Below are 9,828 nucleotides of genomic sequence, written 5' to 3'. Positions count from 1 at the left end.
TTAGGTGTCATTCACAGAACATAAACGCATCACTCAGATTATTGAACAGAACCACGTTTGCTTAAAAAACACTCATCCGACTAATTAACTTTTTATTAACAAGCCCCCGATTTGTTGGACATTGTACATATAAGTGTATTAAGCTGTAGTTTGCTTTGGAATATGATTGAGCGACTGCAATATATTGGTTAGATTATATAATGATGAGCGTTATTTGGATTATGGCATAAAATACTGTTACAGTCGTGGTCTTAAATAATAATACATTATGTTGTAAAAGGTCTTTAGGTCCCTGATTTTTACATGATAAAATTATAATTAAAAAAATAATAATTTAATTACATGCTTGGGCGTTTGTTTTATATAATCTATAATGTACCGTAAAACTAACTAAACTATACTAAAAACTATAAATAATATTATGCATTATATTTGTTGTTTATCTCCATATATCTTTGATTTTTCCCAGCAAGTTATTAGTCTGTGATGTATACCAAGTTTCCCGTTCGTTAATCTGAATTACAATATTTCTTTCTTTATTAAATGCTCTAAAATATCATGTTAAATACAAGTTTATTTTAAAACAAACCTTCTACAGCAATAATTATATTATCTGCATTCCAAAAAGATAAAAACGTCATTGGAATAAAAACTTTTATTTTATTGGTGATTATAATAAATAAAATATAATAGATTTTGTAAATAATTATTTAATTTTTTGATTAATTCGAATATTATAACATAACATTATATTGAAACCTCAAAGTAAAAAGAGGAACCCATTGTATTCGAGTTTACCTTACTGTAGGATTGGGATGATTCGTGAGCCCAGTCCAATAAATGTTGGTTTATACGTAAACAAATTACAAAGACATATATTTTTAATGATAATTTATCAAATCAGTGCTTTGAAAACCTTTAAAGAAATATTCAATACTTTCCTCAAATGTCTTACCAAATAAACATCAACAATGTTTTTTTTTATTTCTCCAATATAAAAATTTAAGTTACCTCAAGATTATTTTGTTTAAGTAAATATAGGTGAAGAATTCCCATGTTTATTTTGAAAGGTTAACGCTACATTTATTTGTAATGAATAATTCATTTAGTACTGCTACAGTAGCAGGAAAACTGGCCTTGCTTTGGTCCCTTTAGAATACATTATTTAAATGACTGCGCTTCTTGTGTATTTACAAACACACTTGATATATGCGAAGGATATACAAACATACTTGTATAATAATTCTTAGTATAGCTTTTAACAACATTATTCTAATAACAACCGCAATCGCATATTATTATATACACCAAAGACGTTGTAGTGCTTTCTAAAAGGATAACATATGGTATTTATCCTTTATTTCTGTTTTAGAATGTGCATGGGTAATATTGAAGTGTGGTAGAGAAGAAATTAGTTTATGACTATTTTCAATTTATAAAACTATGGCCCAAGCGTAATCTTAAATCGTTTAGAAGAAATAATTCCACTGACTGTTAAATAGCCTGACTTAGTAAGAAATATCACATCCATATTCCCTGTTATAATTAAATATGAAGATTAAACCTTTTTTCTTTCATTACACAGCAGGCAATAGAAACATACCTCAAACTCGTCTTTTCTGGCCAAATATTTCATTAAGTGGGCATTTTAATAAGGTATATTGTGAAACATTTAACAGGTTTTTTGTAAAATTCACCTTAGCTGTCTTTGTTAGTTACTGCAAGTTTCGTTATAAGTTATTTTAGGTAATTTTAGAACAGTTTTATTTCTTAATAACATATACATTGTATACATTATTATTTTTTCCTAAACAAGATCAGTTCTCAATTTGTAATTTAAATGGTTTGAATACATTAAACCAGAGTTAATATGGATCGTAAACGAAAACAAAATATCGATATACATTGTGAAAAAAATCACCGATGATTATGAATGGTCCTATTAACAGGAGAGTAGATAATTTTTCTTCAGTTATTTGCGAGTAAACATACAAAGTGAGTTGCATCATTAAATTTATACTCTTCAACGGCACCGCTAACCTTAATGTGAAGGAAACGTCACATGTAGTAAACGCACTTATTCGTTGTTAACTGTAATCATAGACATCCCTTAAGGGTTTCTTTCACTTATTCACCATAATTAAATTTAGTAACAAAAATATTAAATGAAAAAAAATAAAATCTTTCATCACCTGTAAAACAACACTGCCTGAAATCTTTTGAAGTTTTGTCGAGATAAATTTTGGAAAAAAATCCTTATGGAGTTATTGAACCACATAAATATGTTAAAGACTATTCTGGTTAGATGTATTGGATATGCAATGCATGTCTACTGGAAGACAAAAAAGCTATTACCCTCCTGTAGGAAACACTAGATAGTCGTGCACTAGTACTATACTGTACTTAGAAACACTTGGATATATTTATAAACTTTTTGAAAATTATGAAGGATTTGGTCCAACACTTCTACAAACCATTCTGTCACTTTAAAATGAAACACACCTAAGTAAATGAACCGTGTAAGCAATTTATATATTTATTCTTAGTTATTTTTGAATCTTAAGGAATTCGTTTTTACTTAGCACTCCAGTAGACAGCAAATCTACAAAAATCCAAACATGGAATTTGTGGTTTCGTATTTTTTTACGATTAAAGAAGGAATATAATACATTTAATGTATTGTCTGAAATTAAAATATAATTTGTCTGTAAATTACACTAAATCACTACAACTTACAACATAGCGTATTTAAGACCTCGAATTTGACTCCTGCATAGAAACCCTAATTCGATTGCGTTTTACAGAATAGCAAGACTAAATATTATTTACTACACACGAAATCACGATTATCTTCCGTAAGAAACGCTTAAACAATTTAGATGTAGCCAGGTTAGTTTTTTTATTTTCTGCATTTTTAAAGATTGTTATATAATACATAAGATATATATTTATACCATATCCTAACATTTTCTATTTCTAACACTTGTCTACACCAGATATTATTCCTTTGCGCCCCCAAAACGTGCCCTCACCCTATATCATTCAATCAAGAGTTTAAACAACACCTGCATTCTTTATGGATCAGAGGGTTGGGCATTGGACAAAAATAAGCTAAACGACTTTTTAAATATTTAATAAAAAAGTGCCAGTTTACTTTTAGTGAAAAAAGTTATTTTAGCAGTTTACATCATATTGACTGTCAAAATATTCAATAAATCAATTATTTAATTTTAATTTTTTACTTCTTTGGTTTAATCAGTTGCATAATAATTCTCTGTATCTGTAGTAAAAACATATTTCTGCCACCAACGATATTTAAATAAATATTCTGAATTACTGATTATTTTTTTACGAGGGTAAGTTGTTATACGGTTGTCTAAATATTTGGTAAGGATAAATCTGGAATTAAGTCAAGTAAAGCCCTTGGTGTAAACAACTCTTGAATAACAATTCAGAGGATTTACCTTTTCCGCTCCAATTTAATATGAATTATAATACCGTATACTTAATTAGCCTACTATGAATTTAATCTGACTTACAATATTTTATTAACAAAACCTGAGAGATACTTCAACCTTGCTACAACAAGGTGTTCTTAGATGATATTAAGTTTGGTACGAAAATCCTGACTATAGTCACTTGATATTTGATTTTGCGATGAAATTCAAATTTTTTATTAAAATAAGGAATTAAAATTAGGAACCATATAACAGTATAGCCTACCCAGCGAACATCTTGCCATGCCTGTTTAGTATATAAAATCTAGCTACTGAAAAATAAGACAGTCCACTTGGATTACCCAAGTTGTAATACTTACTACTTAGCACATTTTTATCTAGTTTTGTAGGGGGGGGGGGTATGACCAATTAAACATTTACTTGACCTAATCCCGTTGACTCCTCTTGGCGCATAGGGTCTCGACTGTTCCTCTCCACCCTGTTAGTTGCTTCCCTCTTGATCCCTTAACAAGTTTTTTCCTTTCTTCTTCAACTCCTCAACCGACGTCCTTTACCAAGTGTTTCTGGGTCCTCCCACTCTCCAATGAATCCTTAGCCACGTCTCCATTTCCCTTACGCAAGGTGTGCCCTACCCATGACCATTGTTAATCTACATGTTTTTTTCTGTGGTGTGGTGAGCCATGACATGTCTACAAGTTCCTCCCGCGATGTCACGTCTCACGTTTTGTATAATACTATGTTATGTCGTCGCTGGAATTGGTTTTGTTTCGCGTCCTTGGATTCAGACCTGTGGACTCCGGATGAGCTGTGAGTTCACGTCACCATTTTGACACATTTGTAAGGCGAGTGACTGTCATCCCAACCAAAGTTACCGTTTTCTTCCCCTTGTTAGTATCCCCCTTGTAGTTCCCCTCTTCTTTATCTTCGTTGTTTTGTTTTGTTCGTTGTTTTTTGTGATCGGTAATATGGAGTAAGAAGCTCACTAAATGCGTCAGATGAGGTTCCAGATGGGAGCATTTCGCATTTCCTTTCTCGATGTCTTTTTTTTCTCTTTTTCAACGCCAGTGGCAATTCACAAGAGAGTTACGAGAGAATAAATGTTTAGTGGATGTGCCGGGGATTGAACCCGTCCCTCCCGCACCGAAGTCCGAGACGCTAACCACTAGACTTGCAAAACAACCAGATATTATATGCTGTTGTTTCGTTTTTATCATGCAGTTCCACCACAGCCATTCAGATTTTTCGAAGTGTTAAAGGTTATATCTGTCTCAGTATCTATCCCTTAGTACCAAAAGTAATTTAGAAAAATAGTGATGGAATGAGCCTATTACAGTAGAACTGAAGACAATAGTTGTTTTCGACACATTGGTTTCGAGTTAGTAAAATTAATTTTTAGGTTTATTTAAATAACATAAGGTAATATGGAGTAAGAAGCTCACCAAATTCGTCAGATGAGGTCCCAGATGGGAGCATTTCGCATTTCATTTGTCGCATTTTTTTCTCTTTTTCTTCGCCAGTGGCATTTCACAAGAGAGTTACGAGAAAATAAATGTTTAGTGGATTTGCCGGGGATTGAACCCGTCCCTCCCGCACCGAAGTCCGAGACGCTAACCACTAGGCTAGCAACACAACCAGAAATTATATGCTGTTGTTTCCTTTTTTTCATGCAGTTCCGCCAGAGCCTTTCAGATTGTTTAAAGGGTTAAAGGTTATACCCCTATCTGTCTCAGTATCTATCCCTTTGTACCAAAAGTAATTTAGAAAAATAGTGATGGAGTGAGCCAAATACAGTAGAACTGAAGACAATAGTTGTTTATACACATTGGTTTCGAGTTATTAAAATTAACTTTTAGGTTAACACAATTCTTTATGTCTTCAGGACGTTTTCCTTCGCATAATACGCAGTTTGTAAACGATTGCGTTCCACCGATCCGTTCTAATCTTGAGTTGGATCTACTTTCCCTGAATTTATGGTTCGTTTCATCTGAGTACGTTTGATATCGATGTTATTCGAGTTTAATCGTTAAATCTAGCAGTAAATATTTGGTTGAAACCCAAATTTATCCTTGAAAAAGATATGTTTTAAACTAAATGAAAATAAAGACTAGACAAATTAATTTAAGACTTAATGTGATTGTGTTACATAAATTGTATATTTTGAACTGCCACTGAATCACACTTTAGCATCCTCAATGATTTTTCCATTGAGTCCATGTTCACATATCTTACGATATGCAATCTTGGAATATCGATAAATTGATTATGATAATATATCGTTGGTATATAATTTTTACATATTTCTGTTTTAGAAAATATTAATGTTTTTACTTATTTTTATAACTTAGTACAAAATTTGTTACATGATACCTATAAAGAAAACTAGAAAATCAAGTCCGTAAAATAGCCCGTGAGTCTATTTTATAGCACAATCCCACGTATTCAATTGGTATAAACAAATCTAATTAAATAATTCGTACTAATTTTGACATTGAAATATGAAGAACAGTCACATCTCATTTACATCAAGTTTTTTTCTCATAAAAAGTCACATACAAATTTGCAGTAACATTTTACTTTTTTCAGCATATACATCATGTAAAGATATTTTGCGTTTGGTGTGTCGTGTTACTTATTAACAATGGTAAAAGTGATATTCGAAATTGATTGGAATACTCTAATAAGTGAACACGAGGAGAGTGTTCACCACGCCATCAAGAGGAGCTTTTAGTCCAGCTTACAGTTTTGCTAACACGTGCCGAAGTTTGTTAGTTCTGACTGTTGTAGACTCAATCTTGACTTAACTGTTCGAATCCTAAAGTGTTCCTTTTAGGTCTACCTCAGTTTTAAATGGATCCACCCCAAGCGACCGTGCCAGATTGAAATTTAGGATTGATTACCCCATATCGTTTAGGAATACAACCACATATCGTTAAGAACCACATTCCTCCGCTCGTATAGTTTTTAAGTTTTTTTCTTCCTTTTTTTGTGGTGCTAACTTGTTCTCAATGTGTGTAAATTGGAACGAAAAAGTTGCGCTATGATTGTATTTTCTTTCTTTGTAAAAAAGAATTTACTTGTTCTAAAAATCCGAAAATGAACAAAAAAAAACAATTTAAATGCAACTAAGGTTTGCCTTTGCCTAACATTTCCAACAGTGTTTAGTACATGAATACATATTGTATACATTATCATTGCTATTCTTATCAAACTATGTTGATTAATGTAATTATCAATAAAACAATGTTCAGGGTTCTTTTTTAATATCGTTATTTATGAAAAAGTGTTTTAAAATTTGCAAATCAGCTATTTATGTGTAACACATCTTAGCTGATGAATCGATCTAGAAGCTTAAGTTACAAAAATGTGAAACTTAAAATCATCTACAAAATAATTAGATGTTGGCCTATATAGTCCTTAAATCCATTAAATTACGTGTTGCAAAATCAATATTAAAACGTGTAGCTTATGAGGGCTTTCGTTAAAAAGAACATGTACTTTAATCCACATTGCTTCACTTACCAAGATAAAATCAAAACCAGGTTTCTCGTTGCTGTAGCAGAGGCCGTTGAATTATTCAGTCGAATGAAATGTTCCGCTAACCTCTCGGACCAAACATTTGTGTTGTTCTCTCGGGTTTAATGGTCCAGATACACCGTGGACCTACAGAAACAACCGGAAACAACAAATCGGTTTTACATCAACCAAATTTTCAATAAAATAATATTTCAGCTTAAAGTGATTTTATAATATTTACAAAAATTATCATCAGATATAATTATGCAATTTGTAAAGAGTAAAAGAAATCGCTTTTATTTTAAGTCAATCTTTAAACAGGTTTAAATACCGTTTAGTGCGATTCGTCATGCGTAAAAAATTAAGAGCACGAGATTTTGGTCCTGAAACCGGGACACATTTTTAATCAATCACCAACGGGTTTTTTTTATCTGTTCATCATCGTAATTATCCATCATAAAAGTGAGGTATCTGAAACGAGGAAAATGTTTCATTACTGGAATAACAATTCCCGTGTAAAGATATACAATGATTTGATTGATTGCGTAATAGTGAACCAAACCAATTTCTATGTCACTTAGCACATACTTCATCGGAACATTGCACTGCAAAGGCGTAATCTCACACAAAGACGTTTAGAGGATGTGCAAGCCAATAAATAATTACCTTAACGGTTTCAAAGGAACATATTAAAGCAAATTGTGTTTCGTTAACTTCGCAGAAACAGAATAAAACTGTTTATAATTTTAAATTTTCTATTTTGTACCTCGATAAGTTTATGTTCTTTATGGTTCGTGATTTAAATAAAAAAAAATAAATAAACGAATTGTGTGTTTCAATAGTTTTCCCAAATGTTTGATTTCATACAAGGTGAAATGCCCCATTCTCCGGCAATTTTTTGTTCGTTTGACATAATATTGCTAAGAAAATATATTTTTTGTTTTCAAAATGTCTTAAACTGTATAAATATTTACATATACTAAACGTCTTAAACACGTCCATGGATTTTATATATGCGTTTAGTAAAAATACGTTAAAACATGTAGTTAAAAATGCAACAACCGTTGAGTAAGCCGTTAATAACATTATATGAATAATAAAATCATTCATACGGCTGGGCTTGAACCTGTTACGTCTGGCTTGCTGCTGAGTTATCGTGATCTGTAAAGACAGTCCATCAAGTATATAATTGTCACATAAAACTTACTGGTCACTACAAAAATTTCACTCTAGACAACACCTGGATAATGATTGGAAAAGATAAATCAATATTTTTAAAGCTTATATAATTCACATTTAAGTTAACAAACTCGTTCATCAGTGAAATTAATCATGTCCATATAGTTACTAGTTATCACTTTTTGCTTGGCAAAACCATCTGAACAGATAACAGATAACTAGCATTGATTAACGTAACACAATTTTTCCCGTTGCAAATGCATAAAATGCATGCTCTGATATATTTTCTGCATGAAGCTCGCATCAACCGCCAACAAAGCTGAAGATCTCAACCGTCTGTACGAGGTTTACGATCTTACAAATCCACCGTCTGTCTGATTTCTCTCTACCATTTAGGATTTCTCTCTACCATTTAGACTTCCCAAAACCTATATTTTATCAATCTGAGTAGTAAACTTTTATCGCTAATGTTAGATATTCCTAAATACATCGATTTTCATAGTACGAGTTGTAAAATCACAGCACATGCGTCATCCTTAAAGCACAAATAAAAGTTATAACATACAAACCAAAAAAAATTTAAAAGTCTTTTATAGTCAGCTGAACAATGTTAGTCTAATGCACTGAGGTGATGATATTTATGTCTAGGAAGCTTAACTATTTAGTAATAACATATGAGGAATACACTTTAATACTAAGAAAACACTTTAATAAGAAAGAGAAAAGAGTATGTTTTGATAGTCGTCATCAGTAATTACTATAAACAAAGCTAACTGTTTGTCATTTCATGCACGGAATAGAAATTATATATTTTAAGATTAAGAATTTATTTATTTGACTAGGCTTAATGTTTTGAATCAGTTAGAAACAGCTGAAAACAATTATTATTTACATGAAAAGATTATTGGGCGATAAAAAATCGGCTTACTGCTAAACTGGCTTCGATAGATATTTTTAAAAATATTCATCAATATACACCAATATACACTCTCTAGCTTTGATAATAATGGTTGATGTTTTTCATTAAATCGATGTTTTATTATAGGTTACAGACTTATATGAGGTAAAGTAAGTTAAAAGCAAACCTTATAAAATTAATTTCATACAAAACGCCACACACGCTTGCAGGTGATGCATTTTCATCTGTGGCTTTTGAGCATTGACTCTGGTTTCATTATGAAATGTAGAAGTTAATGAGGTGTATTTTACAGTACACACTTGTACAAGCCTGAACATTGAATCAAGGCATGTTCGGTAAAGTAAAAACACTCCAGGCTCATTAACTTTGCAATTAACCATCGTCAAATTAGTGGAACATTCGTAAATGTTTAGCAATATGCGTGTAGCTTTAGAAACTGCTAGGTTAATTTTTTGAACTTTTCTTTAATTTTAAAACGTAGTAATTGATATGTATTATTTGATTTCCTTAATGTTGATGATTCTATCATACAAATGTAATACTCGCCTTACAACAGTGTTAGATGTATCTAAAAACGCCAAATTGGACAAAAATATAAAAAACCAAAACACATATTTCACAAACTATTCCTGTTTTCCAATGGAGATTTTTATTTTGTTATTGCTGACTGTAACACTAACGCGTGTTTATTTAGATTTGTTTAATGACTTGCGAGGACAAAATCAGAAACATATTGTGTTGGAATGGCACCGATACTTG

This window comes from Macrosteles quadrilineatus, unplaced genomic scaffold (genome assembly GCF_028750875.1).
Source record: "Macrosteles quadrilineatus isolate MER2022 unplaced genomic scaffold, UCM_ALF_1.0 Scaffold_6__1_contigs__length_79288215, whole genome shotgun sequence".
Taxonomy (NCBI): Eukaryota; Metazoa; Arthropoda; class Insecta; order Hemiptera; family Cicadellidae; genus Macrosteles; species Macrosteles quadrilineatus.
Note: the sequence above shows the minus strand (reverse complement) of the source record.